The sequence below is a fragment of the Pseudochaenichthys georgianus genome, chromosome 13 (genome assembly GCF_902827115.2).
Source record: "Pseudochaenichthys georgianus chromosome 13, fPseGeo1.2, whole genome shotgun sequence".
NCBI lineage: Eukaryota > Metazoa > Chordata > Actinopteri > Perciformes > Channichthyidae > Pseudochaenichthys > Pseudochaenichthys georgianus.
This window is the reverse complement of record NC_047515.1, coordinates 29281370-29293746: the sequence shown is the minus strand read 5'-3', so window position 1 is coordinate 29293746 and position 12377 is coordinate 29281370.

Below are 12377 nucleotides of genomic sequence, written 5' to 3'. Positions count from 1 at the left end.
CTGCAATCCCTGGCTAGCTCCATGATAGCTATCGATGCTCGCCTCCAGGCCCTGGAAGACTCCGTCACAGGAGCTTCGACTTCCGTGGCACTCAGGTACTAGTGTTAACAAAAATGTTTGCACTCACCCTCGGCCCGTACACACTACAGGCGTCAAAAAAGGCTTTCAACGCTTCGCCCATTCATTTGAATGGGGTGACGTAGGATATTTTCAAACTTCGCCGAACTGCATTTTGGGTAGCATGGCAAGGCGTTGCAAGCCTCGCGCGCGTCTATCGGCTCGGCTCGATGCTTGCTCGAAGCTGGCGTCAGCCAATCAAATCCCGTTTTTGCAATTCCCGCCAGTACAAGCGCTAGCCAATCAAACCGCGTGTACGCAGGTCTTGACTATTTTCCATATGTCAGAAAATGGAGGAAAAATTAATCATTGCCGTGGCAAATGTCCCAGTCTTGTATGCAGGCCCGCCTTAACCTGCCATCAGGCCCTGGAGCTGATAGGTTTTGTAGGCCCCCTATTTAAACAACAAATCAAAGTCATTTATAGCCTCGGCAGGCTCTGTGATCGCACTTCTCCACTCTGCTCTACGCGCGCCTGGTCCTCTCCTCCAGATGAGTGACGTATCGGGCCTCCCTCATGTATTTGTCCGGTTGCCGTTGGCTCCCCTCCACGTAGCAAGTCCTCGTCGTCCTCTCAATCTCCTCCAACAGATAATGTCCCTCCTGTCTGTTTTTCCTCTCCCGCTACTCCATCGCTATCAGAACCAGACGGCCTACTTGGCTCCGAGGCCGGCACCGCTACCACTCGGTACAGAACTCATCTGTCCTTCCTCCTCATCCTGGCCGACAGGTTTAAAATAACCTGTAAGCTTCGGCATTTTTTGTAATAGCTGCTTGTCTCGAAACTCCTTTTCCCTCAACAATTTCCTTTCCCGAGCGCCACTCTCAAACTTTTTCTTCTCAAACTTTTTCTCCTAAACAACCTTCATCTGTCACTCAATCACTCGCAATTTGAATAAGTCACATGTGAAACATATTCTCATTCTGATTGGCTGTTAAGTGGTGCCCACTGACTGTTTCGGAGTCATCATATTTGAGAAAAATCTCTGGAATCCATCGATCTGATTGATTAGCGGAGCAAATGATCAAAATAGTACGGAGGGAAGATATTTTCGTTTGGATTACTGGTCTGGGGGAAGCTCGCTAGTGTGTGTGTTTGTGTATTTTTGCGTTTGTGTGTATTGTGTTTGTTTCCCGGGGAAAACACTCACGAGAAACACAGGCTGTTGTTATGCCTGCTGTGATGTCATGTTACTCCGTTCTCCGCTTGTAATTATGCCGTTACAAGCTTCAAAGTTGTATTTATCATCTGAATTTGCCGAAACAAGTTTAATATTCTGAAAGTCAAGACTTTGTTTATTTGAAACCAGATGAAAACAAACTGTAACGGACCCTGCCGTGTTATCTATGATTACTATACTCTTACATTCATAATGTCAGCCGGAGGGAGGGGGAGTGAGTGGCGAGTGAGAGCTGTCATCTTCCCTTTACAAGCTTCAAAAATGTATTTATCGTGTGATTTTGGAAATAAAAGTTTCATATTCTGAAAGCCAAGACTTTGTTTATTTAAATGTTTTTTAAAAACATCCGAAATAAAAAACTTTTTTTTTTTTTGTTAATTTAAAAAAAAAAAAGCCCAGGTCAGCCCGTGCATTAAGGCGGCCCTGCTTGTATGACTGTACTCTGTTCACCTACCGGGACCTAAACCGGAGGAACCAGGCATGGCGGGAGGTGGCAGAGACAGTTGGTGAAACTGGTAGGTTTTCAACTGTTTGGGGAGTTTACTTCGTTTTAGCATTGAATGGACAGCTAGTAATGTAGCATAATAACATATAATATATAATAATAAAAAAATATTATAATAAGTATAAGCATAATATATAACATAACATATAATACATGCACAGCTATCAAGCATAGACAGTATATTTAGCCAGCTAGTAATGTAGTATAACATATAATATATATTAATATAATAATAAAAAAATATTATATATAATATAATAAGTATAAGCATAATATATAACATATAATACATGCAGAGGGTGTCGTTTTTCTCATACTGATATTCTGAACAATCTGTGCTGTTGTATTTGCTGTAAAGTGTCTCTACTGTAGGCTAATTTTATTATATGTACAGCACTTTGGCTCGACCAAAAATCGTTTATAAATGTGCTATATAAATAAAACTTGATTTGATTCACAGCTATCAAGCATAGACAGTATATTTAGCCAGCATGGAATGTAGCATAAAAATAGCATTCATTAATGGAGGAATAATTTAGTAAATTCAAGAAATTCACATTAATTTCATTTTATTAGAGAATGTCTGCAAGAAGAGATGGAAGAGTCTGAGGGACAGGTTCCGCAAGGAAAAGAATATGGAAAAGGAGGTCAAAAGAAGCGGGGCAGGGTCTGCAGGGGGGTACATGCCCTGGCGTTTCATGCCAGTGATGGGGTTTTTAACCCCATTCATCGTAGACCGTGAGACGTCCAGCAATGTCCCCCGGCAGACCCTGCCTCTTGCCCACCATGAGGCAGATGACAAGGGCACAGAGGGCAAGAGTCCGCCTCGGGGTACACCAGCTCATTTTTGACGTGGACCAGCAGGACAATTTATAATTTTATAATTTTTTCACACGTACTGATCCACATTACATTTTTTTACACTCATCACACACACTTCACTCATCACACACACTTCACTCAAATTCATCCCAAATAAAACATTATTTCAAGTATGTTATGGCTATACTGTGTCTTCACTTGTTCATGTGGTTTGTCAGTTGCAACATACCAAAAGCTTCATGTATGTCGGTATATATAATGTGCTTTCTGTAATTGGTCATGTGAAAACCTATTGAAATTATGAGTGGTTTATCAGTAAAAACAGGGCTGAAAGAAAAAGGTTGTTAGTCATATCATAATATAATAATATCAATTCAAGAAACATGTTTATTAGGAATGTTTGATTTTAAAATGGCTCATTTGGAATATTTGCTCTTTAAAGAAAATGGGTAGCTCTTAAAAGAGCTTTTGGTTTAAAGGAGCCATGGTGACCCTACACCACGTTATGCTGCCATGACACTACACCCTCCTCATTCAAATAGGAGCAGAAGGTCTCCCGCAGTTGGATGGATCGGCGTGTGGCGTTGTTTGAGCCCATCATAGGTGCATCGCGCAGGGTTGGAGCTTCATCACTCGACTCCGCGACGACAGGGACGACAGGTGTGCGTGATGACCTTCCTATTGTCTTCCTGCGGAGGAAGTTGTGCAACACACAGGTGGCCTTTACACACAACTCTGTTACCTCCGGGCTGGTGGTGATGACACGCCGGAACATTCTCCACTGAGATGAGAGGATGCCAAACGCACATTCAACCACCAACCTGGCCCGGCTGAGGCGGTAGTTGAACAGCCTCCTTTCACGCGTGAGCTGACGTCCAGGGAACGGACGCAGCAGGTTGTCCAGCAGCGGAAAAGCCTCATCTCCATCAAACACATGGGGAAGAAGGCCCAGCCGCTCTGCTCCTGGGATGACTGTGTCAGGTGGTAGCTGCAGACTGCCATCTCGGAGGCCCTCTCCAAAAGCGGAATCCCGCAGGCTCCCACCGTCGCTGCTCCTTCCAAAACCTCCGACATCCACTACCCTGAAGAGGTACTGGGCATCCACTACAGCCAGTAGTACCAAGGAGTGGGTGGACTTGTAGTTGAAGTACAGGGACCCAGAATTTGCCGAAGCCTGGATCACCACGTGCTTCCCATCAATGGCACGAACGCAATTTGGAAAGTTCCAGCGCTCCTGGAACCCAGCAGCGATGGCTCTCCAGTCCTCCGTCTGTGGTACCGGCATGGTCTCCTCGACCAGCGCGGTCCAGATGGCACCCGCAACCTCCTTGACGATGACAGCCACTGTTGTATGCCCGACCCGATAGCTGAATGCTATGGTCCTGTACGAGTCACCGGTTGCCAGGTACCTGAGAAAAAAGTAATATACAAGATTTAAAAAAAAGGTTATACGCCACGCAGACACACACACACCACACACACACCAGACACACCAACATACCACATACACACACATCACAGACACACACATCACAGACACACAATTACACCACAGGCAGACACACACACCACATACACACACACACACACACACACACACACACACACACACACACATCACAGACACACACACACCACAGACACACCAACATACCACAGACACACACACATCACAGACACACACATCACAGACACACAATTACACCACAGGCAGACACACACCACAGCCAAACACATCACAGACACACACACACACACCACAGACACACACATCACAGACACACACATCACAGACACACACACACCACAGACACACACATCACAGACACACCAACATACCACAGACACACACATCACAGACACACACATCACAGACACACACTTCACATACACACAATTACACCACAGGCAGACACACACACACCACAGACACACACATCACAGACACACACACACCACAGACACACCAACATACCACAGACACACATCACAGACACACACATCACAGACACACAATTACACCACAGGCAGACACACACCACAGATACACACATCACAGACACACACATCACAGACACACACACACACACACACACACACACACACACACACACACACACAGGGGAGCATACTGCGTTTACCTAGCTATCTTAATTAATGTCATTCATCTTAACTAAATCACAGACTTCATTCATCCATTGCATGCATTCTCTCTCTTTATATACAGAGTCATATTAAAGAAGTAGAAATACACAAAACGTACCGTAGGCAGATGGCGAGTCGCTCGGCGGGTCCGATTGACAAACGCATACGTGTGTCTGCCTTTGCAATCAGTGGACCGACTTTTCCGAGCAACTCGTCGAACGCGTCTTTGCTCATCCTGAAGTACTGCTGAAACAGTACACCATCCAGGCGGAGCTCTTGGACAAGAACGTGGTATTCCCCCCGTTGCAGACGTTTTCTGAGTATCGGATGTACCCAACAGCGACGCACTATACGTGGCCTCCTGTGAGACATTGAATAAACCAACGCTACTGTTGCTACAAAACCGGCATCCATTTTGGCAATAGTGAAGAAGAGCCAGGCTTTTTTTTCCTTTGTATGCCGGGGGCGGGCGGGAGATTCCTGATTGGTTGTTGGTCGCCTTGGGCGTGAGAAATCGCCAAGCCTCAGACACGCCCAGCTTCAAGCTTTTTTGACGCCTGCAGTGTGTACGGGCCGTTACACAGGTTTGGGTTGTAACGGAATACATGTAACGGCGTTACGTAATCAGAAATACAAAAAATCAAGTATATTCAGCTGGCGTTACATTTGAAAAACGAGTAATCTGAGTACAGTTACTTTCGTAAACCTGAAGTGAATACTTATTGGAATTATTGGTGGAAAAGTTTCCTCACAAAATGTAATATTCATTACTGGCAGAACCGTGTGCACACTGCACAGCGCTGCAGCGTGTCTGTGAGGCCCCGCCCCCGCACGCAGATGAGAGAGAGAGAGTTCTCTTTCAAAATATATTGAAAGGTAGATGGAGATGGTTAGATAAAACGTGGAAGATAACGTTTATGTAGCATTTATTCATTGTCGAAATGATGACATTTATAACGGGATCAAATCAAAGTGAATGGCCTGCTGCTGCTGAATGCATAGGGCAAGTGACTGAAAAAAGTTATTACATCGTTTCAGATAATACATAATAATGATAATTCATTCTATTTAGGGGCGCCTTTCAAAGCACCCAAGGACACCTAACAATGCATAACATATTCCAAGGAAAGGGTTTAAGACAGTACAGGAATGCAGTCTGGGTGAGTTTTGTGCGTGGTGCAGATGAGAGAGCTGTCCAGAATGACACTAAGATGTTGTGTTGTGCTCTTGATAAGCCATTAAAACAGTAAAATACGTGTCTCCCATTCACCAAAACATACCCATCTGTTATGGAAAAGAAAGTATTCCAAGGAAAAAAGAAGAAGAAGAAGAAGAAGAAGAAGAAGAAGAAGAAGAAGAAGAAGAAGAAGAAGAAGAAGAAGAAGAAGAAGAAGAAGAAGGAAAGAAGAGGAAAAGGAAGTATTCTAAAAGTAATCTGCCACCGGTACCGGCGGGGACTGTTGTTAGCTTCTGATGCGCAGAAGAAAGATCTGGCCCACCCTATATTTTTACAGGCCCACCCTAAAGTACATTTCTGCCTACGCTACTGGTCCGCACAGCAGCGTGCGTTGACATTGGCGGTCGGCGTGTCTGAAGCTTGGGGATTTTTTTTTTGCGAGCAACGTGACCAACAACCAATCACATGAATCTCTTGCCCCCGACATACAAAGCAATAGCAATGTTAAAACGAAGTAAACTAGAACAAAAAAAAAATCTCCAACAGGCGAAAACCTACCAGTTTCACCCACTGTCTCTGCCACCTCCCTCCATGCCTCGCTCCTCCGGTTTGTATCCCGGTAGATGAACAGAGACCGATCATTCAGCACCGGGTGATTCACTACCGCCATAATGAATTTTCCCTCCCTTTTTTTGGAATATGAGGAAATTAGCTGCGTAGTCTCTCCCAGTATACACACGGTTTGACTGGCTAGGGCTTGTACTGGCAGATTTGCATAAACGGGATTTCATTGGCTGATGCTTCTGCCGAGGCGCCAAAAGTTGAACATTGCTCAACTTTTGAAGTGAGCAATGCCAGCAACGCTCCACGTCGCTTCCCAAAATACAGTTCTGCTAAAAGTGAAGTCACCCCATTGTGAATGGGCAGAAGCGTTGGAAGCTTTAACGCACGCCACCGTGTGAACGGGCCGTCACAGTAGCTCTGCGCCAGAAACCTCGTGGAAAAAAAAAAAAAAAACATTTTGGAATATCACCCATCCACTCCCATTAACATCCCTCAGCTAGCAGCTGCGCTATCTACTCACCCAGATTCCATGTTTGTTGACTATCTCCTGTCAGGGCTCTCCCAAGGCTTCAGGGTAGGGGTCCTCCCATCTCCCACAGTGACTTTCGTAGCAAGAAACTTATAGTCAGCCGCTAAAGAACCCAACATAGTTTCCCAGCTCATCGACAAAGAACTTCTCAAAGGATTTATAATCGGCCCTTTTAGCTCCTCCCCCTTCTCAGTTTTCCATTCAAATCCCATCGGAATAGCCACACATAAATAAAAGGCTGATTTTCGATCTGTCCGCTCCCCGCTCCGGCCCATCCTGCAGCGTCAATAGCATCATCCCTCCAGATCAGTTCTCCCTTCACCATGCCTCAGTGGATAATGCAATAAAGATGATCAAGTTCACAGGGCACGGAGCTTGGCTCTCCAAAGCGGACATTACCGATGCCTTCAAAATCATCCCCATTCATCCGTCTCAGTGGAATTCATTCGGTATTAAGTGGGAGTCCAAACTCTATTTTCGCCATTCGCCTGACCTCCGGGTGCAGAAGCAGCCCCTGCATCTTCAATTCCTTCTCGGAAGCGCTCTGCTGGATCCTGCTGAACATCGTCAGAATCCCCTCCATCCTTCACCTACTGGACGACTTCCTCCTCATAGACCCGCCACAGGACAGCTTAGGGATCTCACTGGCCAAGCTTAAACACTGCTTCAGGAGTTAGGTGTCCCTCTCTCCAAAGAGAAAACGTTAGGTCCCAACACACGCTTAGAGTTCTTAGGCGTCTCTCCCCTCCGACAAATTGCAGCGCATCCGGGACATCACCAAGTCATACTGCGAGCAACAAGTTATCACAAAACAACAGTTGCTCTCCCTTCGCGGACACCTCAACTTCGCCATGCACGTCATCCCCCAGGGGCGCTCGTTCATCTCCCGCCTCCTGTACGCAGCATCAGCGGTCGACAACCTCCATGACTGCGTTTTCTTAGACGAAGGCTGCCGCTCAGAACTACGTTTCTGGTCCCTCCTGCTCGCCCACTGGAACGGAGTTACTTTTACGATGACCTCGTGCGTTCCTCTGACTCAATGAGGTTCTTCACGGATGCCGCCCCATCCGTGGGTTTTGGGGGTTTCTTCCAGGGAGAGTGGTTCGCAGAGTCATGGCCCCCGTCAATTTCTACCTCAAGCTAGTTCTCATTAAATCCGGCCTATCACCTATATCATACCCGGGACATTCCTTCAGGATAGGTGCAGCCACCTCTGCTGCTAATCAAGGTCTCTCTACCTCATCCCTACAACAACTAGGACGGTGGTCCTCCTCCGCCTTCACAACCTACATTTGTCCGGACATCAGCGCCGTACTGGCTTCCCAAAGATCTCTCAGACCCTAACTATGGTATCTATGCATATAACTGGTGGTGGTTCATAACACGTCTACACGTATACATGTCTCATTATGGTATCGGATTTCAAACTGCATTCCTGTCCTAGTCCCCGCGCAGGTCTTGCTTGTCTCAAACAAGCCTAGTAGCTAAGACCACAGAGACTCAGCCGACGCCACTCCACCTCCACCTGCACCTAAGCAACAGCGGCTGTATTTTAACCAAGGGACTGCTAGCCAGGGAAAAGTCGATAAAGCCATTGCACGGTATGTTGTAGAACCAACCCAGTCTCACCGCATTTCGTGTTCACCAACACGATTTTTAATCTATTGATTCGTGTTCACCATCACGATTTGCCCCTTTTTTTCGTGTTGCACAGCACGATTTTAAAAGCAATGTATTTCTACTGGTAATGTGTTTCGTGCCTGCAGGCTGCAGCACGTCTTTTTCTCTGGTCGGGTCGTGGAAGACCGGAAGCTGTGTGGTTCATAAAACATGTTCTTACTCAATATCAAGCCACAATTATTGCTTTTATTTTAAATCGTATAATTTCGGACTTTTGTTGCCGTCTGTGAGGAAAATAAACGGGGCTCAGAGCCTCAGGATACTGAAATCTGTATTTTTAAATATTTGTTTCCTTCTAATTTGTTATTCTTTTCAAAATAACACACTGTTATTTACTCACCAATAACACACAATTATCCTTGCTTTTATTTATTGGTTTAATTTCATAATCTCTGGCTTTTTTGGTGTCCGTCAGGAACTGAATTTCAAAATAAAAATAACCGGAAACAGACCTGGGGGGTATACTGCGAAGCAGGATTTTCGCTTAGCCGGCTAAATTCAGGGAAAACTCCGGCTTTCCGGTCATCCGAAGCTGGTTCTCTTTTTAGCAGGCTAGATCTCCATGGTAATATATGCTAAGCAGCTAACCTGGTCGGGACCAGGTTAGGTTGCAGGCTAAGAGCTCAACTCAGTGAAAACACCGCCTGCTGACCAATCAGAGCTCAGTGTGCGGAGTTTAAAGCGATCAAGTCATATCACAGGAGAAAGGAAATACAGAAAAACTGCCGTCGCAGGAAAGACGGCCGGCAGAAATCACCGACTGTGTGAACGTGAACATTAATAGAATATCACCTCCCATCTTCAGAGCAATCTGACTATTATAACATTAGCGTTAAGAAAGCTTACTTAAATATCGGCCACAACATAAGTAACCGGATCAGAGTAACATTAAGTACAGTCTGCGGCATATCACTTCATAATGTATCATATCTCTCCTTATCTGAGTCAGTTGAGCCGTATCTGGCCGTGCAACACTCACAGTACCACATACTGTATGCAGAAGTATTATTTTAAGCAACACATTAAGTTGACGAAACACTCGAGACAAATGTAATTAAAGTCAGATCGTGTTTTAGACGGGGCAGTGATATCATAAACCTGTTAATGTACGCATTCAAACACTTTTTCTTTTACCAGCTGTATTCACCTTGCAGGTGCAGCTATGTGGCTTTTATCCTGGATAAAGTGTTTAAGTCATGGATGTTTAAAGTTTAACTTCTTCATTTTTGACTAGTATTAAAGTTCACTTTTCATTCAGGAAGTATGACGCTGCGCTGTCAGTGCGCTTCTCCATGTTTGTGATTGGTCGAATGCTCCAGATACCACCCCTTTCATGTGAACGCGCACCTAACTAGATAGGACACGGCTGGCTTGAGCGATCCACTTGATAACCAGCATCGTAGTACAGTTTAGCGAGAGCGCGTATGTTTTGGATTAGGCCAACCGGCTAACTCAAACATATCCAGGTTAGGTTGAACCAGGTTCGTAGTATAGGCCCCTGGCCTGTAAGGGACATTTCGAGCATCATTGCGATTGTCAACATTTCTGAGTTTAGGATGGCCGAAAACACTACACTACCCATAATCCCCAGCTATCGTTTAGGACTACAGTTCCTGTAAGGTTACGCAGAGCGTCAAACAGCTGTGTGAAATGGAACGAAACAACGCCAGATTATCCAAAACTAGAATCGAACACCCCCCCAGAACTACACATGCTGGCTATTGTGTTTCGCAAAATGTTCTATGGGACGTCTCTACTGAACGTTTTCGTTTTTCCCACAATTAGAAGTTGCCATTATTAAACACATTGGTGTTATCAAATGTAAAACATATAATTAATAAATGGGTGAAAATCACTTGTGTCCATAATGCGCAGCATTACTCACATGACAGCTCATTGCTACTTTGTAATTCTACTCCACTACAATTCAGAGGTTAACCTGGTATTTTTACTCCACTGCATTTATTTGAGTTACTTTGCAGATTCTGATTAATGATGTGAAATATAAACAACCCTTAAATCAGACTTTAGTTACACCTGAGTAAAATTCAGGTATGGTGATTGTCAAGTGCCAACAATCAGGAGAGATATTTGATAGTTGGTGCTTGAGAAGACTAAACATGTATCTGCAATTGACATGAATGGAAACAAGTAATAAAGTATATTCATTACTCGTTATTCTCTACTAATAGTTCATTAAAGACTGTATATTATGGCTATTTTGCACATCCCTTTCAAGATTTTCAAAGGTTTATTGACATATCATACACAACTACGGTGTAGTTATGCAATGAATGAAAAACTTGGGTCACAGGTTCCTCAACAGTGCATTACAAGACATCTATCAATATGTGTGTACCTCCACCATTAAACTGTCATATTCTGCACATTTCTTATTCTATCTACATACATAAGAGTATAATTAATGTGTATAATATCAGTTAAAATAAGTGCTTCAACACAGTTAACATTGCAGGAAAGCAATATATTAGACGTGAATTACTTTGTCAGGCTTAATATTTAATATGTAATGTTTAAATAAAGGTTAATCCGTTTTTCTGTTTTGCACCTCCTCCTATTAATATCTGTGTACATCCTGCACTAAACTGTTTTATTGTAGAGATCACTTATAGTATCTTCTTGATTTTGTATATTCTATATTTATACTTTCCCCCTATGAAAGTATGTACTCTTAATATTTTTTTAATCAAATATAACACATACAAACAATAATTCAATAACGTGCTTTAACCACTAGGAGGTGCACACAAGGTGCACACAGCCATAATAACTTTGTATTATTAGTGTGTATGTACAACATCTGAAGATGTATAGTTTTATGCATGCTTTCACATCATTTTACAGCATATTGCTATACTATTTCAGACTCAGTATTTACATTCTTACATTCAAAGAAAATCAGTAATATCTTTGAAAACTACAGTCCTTTTTTATCAGCTGTGCACCTTTATGGTGTAAATATAACCTATCTACGAAATAGATCAAATGTAAAATTCAGCCGAATTAGTGTTGATACTGCAAGGAGACGTATTGTGTGAAGAGAAATTGAAGATGTTGTTTAATTGTTGATATATTTATGATCCACGTCAAGTATTCAGTTTCGGCGCCATTTCTTCCAGTTTTTCCAAAGGTCTTCTCATCAGGGCTCTCTAAATAAATAACTACGGCAGATCTGTAGTATGTAATGCAGCCGAACCGTGTATTACAATGCCGTTATGTGATGACTTTCAAAGAGAAAAGCAAGAGCACTCGGAATTAAGTATTATTTTATACTTTTAAAATGTTTTCCGGATTTCATATAATATAAACACCAAATCCCAGCATGCATTGCGGCTAACACATCCAATCAGTGAGCTTAAAATCATAGCTGAGGATCTTGGGTAATCGCTCGAAATGCCTACGTCTGTTTCCTGTTATATTTATTTTGAAATTCAGTTCCTGACGGACGCCAAATAAAGCCCGAGATTATGGAATTAAACCAATAAATAAAAGCAAGGATAATTGTGTGTTATTGGTGAGTAAATAACAGTGTGTTATTTTGAAAAGAATAACAAATTAGAAGGAAAAAAAGATTTAAAAAAATACAGATTTCAGTATCCTGAGGCTCTGAGCCCCATTTATTTTCCTCACAGACGAC